The following is a 5868-nucleotide window of genomic DNA, read 5'->3' as shown; positions in this document are numbered from 1 at the left end:
AAAAAGGAACTATCGATTCGACACAAAAAAAAAAAAAAAAAAATCGTTCGACACAAGCAAATGAAATTTTTTGAGAGAAAATCAATCGTTGGAAGTGAGGACGTTAAGGACACAGGAAGTAGAGGGAAGGTGGAAATTGCATCGATCGAGTAACTATCATTTCGAGCATTTCCAAAATGACGCAACGAAACATAGCTCTATGCTAATTCTCACGTCCACACGGAACTTCCGGTGTGGATACAGTGTGTGAACTATTTTTGCACAGCGTGCTATAGCCTGAGGCAAGGTCAGACTTTCCGTTTCTTTCTCGCGATTCTAACATTAGAATCCAACTTATTAATCATCTTTGCATATCGAGTTTCATATTTTTGAATTTCGATATTTTGTAAATCAAAATTTCATCGGTATTTGTCAGTTACGAAATATAATTTATCGTGTCTATTAACGAGGGACAGAAAATGTACAGTAATTGAAAATTGACATTTACGAGTGTTCGTCTGACACCCGTGTGTTTAAAATATCGTGACATAATTTATAGATACACAAATCACTCGAATCTCTTCAATTGTTATGTATTTCTCACATAACGTAATTTTTTTTTTAGCTTAAATTAGCTTAAAAACCGCTTCGTTTAAAAATTGAATAAAATATGAAAATTTCTCAAACGTTTTCTTCGTTTTTTCACCGCTTTTGCTTGACATAATAACCGTTATTACGTATATAATTACCGCAAAACTTAAATCTGATGCAAATCTTTTGCAATATTGCTCGAATAAAATTTGCATGCCGGAATAAGCAACGTTCTTTTGCACGAGAAAATCTCTCGTGCATCATTAAGTATGCACTCGATTAAAAATCAACGAAGAAAAAAAGAGTAAGATCATAAAAGAAAATGTTAAATTTAAAAAATTATAACGAAAAAAAGAGAAAAAAGTTGGACAAATTCTTTTTTTTTTTCTTTCGAAATTTTAATATAACGAGATTGAAAATAACATTATTATGTACAATTTCTTTTTAACTGGACAGACCAACTGAGTCACGGTCAAGAACTTAAAAAAAACAAACGAAAGGAGAGGACAAGTTTTACGAGTTTACTCTAGTACAAGACGTATCAATTTTATATTCGTAACTCGGGTTACATGCCATGTTTTACCATCAAAACTTGAGCGATATTCAAGTTTTTTATTTGGATATTTAAATATCTCTGATATAATGCGAATATATTTAATTATAATACAAAAATTTCAAAGAATTCAAATACCAATATGAGGAAGACTGAAAAACTTGAATTCATAAGTTAAAAATTTAAAGATAGTATTAAAAAACAGAATGAGGGGAAAACGGAAATGGAACGATGTGATAGCATAGAATAAGATCGAATCAATTACAGTGGGTAACGCGAGAAGGGAGAACAATGCGAATTCGAAGCGCAAGAAAATTCCTGCGAGCGATTAATGACGATCTTGAGGATCGTATTATACGAACTTGACACACGAAAACGGTTGTATGTAACGAGTCGATCAAGATCGATTCTAATCGTAAAGTTTCGAAAGACTGAAAAATTTTCACTACCGACTTTCACTCGTCGTAAGAACATTTCATATGCAAAAGAATGAAATAAACATCTGTCTGGCGAATCTTACACCTTATAGATCAAATTGTTCATGATTAGATAGGCGAAATATAACATAAATTATATATAATTATATATAAATTAATATTAAATTGGAAAAATTTTTATTTAATTTCTCTATATATCGGATTTCGAAATAATAAATAATCTCAAATAATAAATTTCGAACATTCAACAAAAGAAGACGAATCATCTCGCTCGATTGAATTAAGCGGAATACACATTCGACAAGCTGTTCGATAAACGGCCTAATTATCTACTCGTCGATCCTCGATGACCGCTTCCCTTTGAGTGGAAGTCGTTCTCACCGATTTTCCAGAGATTCTCGAACAGGATTGTACGATTCACGAGATTATTGAACTCAAATCGATAAGAAAATAAGATTATCAACATCACAATTTTGGCTATGCATAGATTTATTATGCATTATACGAATCGATATAATGAATTGAATTTAATCGAGCGAAAAAATGTTAAGAGCGATAAATTATTCTCTTTTTCCTTACTTTATTGAGTTTAAACAATTCAGTTAAACAAAAGGAAATCGGCTTCGATATCGAAGCATCGTTTGAGAACCATTGACGCACCGAGAGAAACTGATTAAGAGGTATTATTTTGCATCGCTATCGAATAACTATGCAAGCTTACAGGTCACAACAGGCCATCTTAAGCCACAGATAAATGGAAAAAATAAGGCGAACGTATACGAAGGGAGCGAAAGGTCGGATTACTACGGACTCTGTTCGAGGAATCTCTTTCGAAACCAAGAGTTTCGTGTTCTGATGATCGAATACTATATAACGCTGGAACAAAGTAGTACCGTACATATGAGACACATTTTTCTCATATATGAAGAAAGAATGAAAAATGAAATAAAATCAATAATTTAATTTTATCGATAAAATATAAAATAAAATATAAAATATATGAATTTATTTCTTTCTTCTTTTTCTATTTCTAATTTTTAAATATAGATTAAGTATATTCTTTCAATTTAAAAAAAAAAAATTAAAACTAATTTCGATTATAGATTAATATCAACATCTTTTTTATATCTACTAATAATATTAGAATCAAAATCATTTCTCGTGAATAATATACAATATATATGAAGCAAAACAATATAAATATATTAGAAAATAGATATTAATAATATTATTTTTCCTAAATCTATCTTTCTAAAGAATAACATTTTAATTTCATGTTTATTCACTTTTATTTATTGTGAAAATAAAATGAAATTAAATAAAAATAAAATAAGAATAAAATAAAAATAAAATTTTTAAATCAATAGAATGAATATTTTTTGAGAAAAAAAGAATAAATATTTTTCGAGAAAAGATGATTTGCATGGTTGTTTATTATAATGTAGCTTGTTTTTTATTGAAACGATTTCATTTAATTCATAATTCAATTAGTTAAAAATATACAAGTTCAATGTTTAAAATAGAATTCAGAAAATATAAAATATTTATCCAAACAAAGTAAAATTGAAACGGTCAATTTAAATCTAAATCAAGTCAAAGTGACATCAAAATGTAAATATTATTAGAAAAGAGTAAATATCAAATTAAATATTAACTTTCTATTTTTACACCATGTTGATTTCGAATGAATAATATATTGAAATATCAAAAAAAATATGCATTCAACAAAATGATTTTATAATAATGTTTTTCTTCATAGATACAATTTTTTATATTTTCATGTATAAGAAATGAAGATTACCTAAAAAAAATTATATTTATATTTTAGAGATTATTCTTCTAAATTTTTCAACAGAAATTATTTAAATGTCGATAATCTATATGTTATAAATAATCTAATATTATAAGATTTTTTAAAAAATTGTGATTATATCTTATAGTAAATTATTTTTTTTTTTCAATTCAAAAATAATAAAAAATTTTTTATTGAATGTATAATAATCAACACAAAAAAACTTTTTGAATTTTATAATACTATATATTTTACAGGAATATAATGTGAATGTTGTAATCATTACCTATTTTTCAATTACAAAAAATTGAAATAGAAAATATTTAAATAAGCATCATTGTAGATAAAAATGTCTTCTTAGACTACTTAAATCTGAATAACGTATGGAATTGAAAAAAAAAAAATTATCTATAACCAACAAAAAAAGATAAGAATAATATCAAAATGATAAATTTTAACATATGTTTTTTATCTAATATCCTATATTTTATCAAAAAATTTTAAATAGGAATATTTAATTAATGATATTTACAATAAAAAAAATATATGAATTACATTTACAAAAGAATAAAAAATTTCTTCGATAATTCTTATCAATAAAAAAATTCTTGTCAATAAAAAGAAATGAATGCTGTAACCTGATAATTTATATAGCTTTTCCAATCTATTTTAAGAAATCATTCGCTATATACTTCATCAAATCTCGATCGGTAAACATTCGATGCAAAGGCACAAAAATTATGATTTTATATCGAATGAACATGGTCGATCGTGATAAGTGTACAAAGCATATGGATATTCAACATTACAAATTCATTACAAACAGCAACGTATGTTCAGCTTGAATCAATATTAACATATTGCACTATAGTGGAAAATTTTTAATCGAGTTGAACTCATAAAAAATACATAACATTATTTTTATCATAATACTTAAATCAAGACATTTTTAAAATATACTGGTTAATTTAAAAAATAATATTTTTTGTAGAATAATTTATTATAATTTTTAATCAGTAAATGACGTTGCATTTTATAAATTACGTAAGAATAAAATGTGCAAATAAAAAATACGAGAAATAAAATTTAAAATTTAGATATAATTTTAATTTAACTACTTTCAAAAATTAAATGTTACAAAAATTAAATTTAGTTATATTTAGATTTTTCGATGATATATTTTTTAGATTTCGTTCATTTGTTTCTATAACCACTAAAAAGTAAAAAATGATTCATCAGAATATTACATTATACGCAAGTTATCGCAATCTCATAGTTTACTCAACGAGGAAACCATCCGTTTCGGTGTGTTCAATAATTCGGTAAGCAATATCGATTCAACATTACGTTATTGGACATGAAAAATAATGCAACTAGGAAAAGACAAAGAAAAAAAGATGGTATGGCATATATTCGTGAAAGAAGATATAAAAACAAAAAAGATACACGAAAACGTTAATTTCCGTAGAACATAAATTGCTCATGAATCGAGCACGTTCTCGTGTTCAAAATGGCTGGTCGCTAAAATTAGCGTCAGAAGCAACGAAATGATACCAGATAGGACATTGCCGTTGCTACCATGCTCTGGTTTCACTCACCTTGACGTCGAAGAAAAGTCATATAAAATGGTATCGCCCTGCTGGACGGCCGCCTTCTAGCGTAAAAATTGAATGGGTATTCGTGAGTGTATCGAGACAGATGGATCGCCCTGTCGGGTGCACTCCAGTGTCTCGTTTTACGTCTTTCTACGATGTCGCCTACGAAAGTCGGTCGTTGAAATAGTCAGTCGCGTAGACGTGACACTGTGTCAATACTTTTGCTTGTTCAATTCCTTCTTTCGTTTGATGACAAGTATTCCTGTTGTCAAATGACTATTTGTTTGCCGATTCTTCTCAACTTTATGTGCTGTGCGTAACTTTTTCGCTCACGACGTGCACACGAAACGTTCCGGCTTCTGAGACTGCTACTGCCTGAATACAACTGCAAATGATCCTCGAAACCAGGGCCGTAAACAAAATTCATGACTCCCCATACATGATAGTGCCCCTACCTTTTCATAAGCATTCGTTTTTTACTTAATCCTCACGTGACCGCACACGATATCATTGACAATGATGCAATAGAAATTTTATAATTTTATTCTCGTTCAATTTCTTATATATTTTAATAAAAATTTTACTCTAATATTCATCATAGAAATTATTTTGTCAATATATTATATAAAATTATATAAAAATTTATTTATCAAAAAAGTTAAAAAAAAATCTTGTTTATAAAAATCTAATTTAAATAATTTAAAAAAATAATAATAATATGATAATCTCGTCTAATTGTAAATTAAGGCCTATGTTTAAATGATGAAGTTATAAAATATTAATATCAAGTATTCAATGTAAAATCATATTAAAGAAAATAGAAAAAAATTGCTTGTAAATAAATTTTGATATTATTTTTTAATTTCTTAATAACAATTGAGAAATGATTAATAATATTAAACTTATTATTCATTTTGTAAA

General features: G+C 27.1%; 1 protein-coding gene across 1 annotated transcript in view; it reads right to left on the bottom strand.

Moving 5' to 3' along the window:
- LOC102675647 (eukaryotic translation initiation factor 5) overlaps positions 1 to 5378 on the bottom strand; it is a 16591-nt gene extending 11213 nt beyond the window's left edge. The window contains exon 1 of the mRNA XM_006616854.2: positions 4951 to 5378. The gene's annotated coding sequence lies outside the window, so the exon portion shown is untranslated. The remainder of the gene's footprint in view (positions 1 to 4950) is intronic.
- Between the last annotated feature and the right edge of the window lie 490 nt (positions 5379 to 5868).

This window comes from Apis dorsata, unplaced genomic scaffold, assembly GCF_000469605.1.
Source record: "Apis dorsata unplaced genomic scaffold, Apis dorsata 1.3 scaffold_280, whole genome shotgun sequence".
Classification (NCBI taxonomy): Eukaryota; Metazoa; Arthropoda; class Insecta; order Hymenoptera; family Apidae; genus Apis; species Apis dorsata.
The sequence above is the reverse complement of the archived record's forward strand: the minus strand, read 5'-3'. Positions and strand labels throughout refer to the sequence as shown.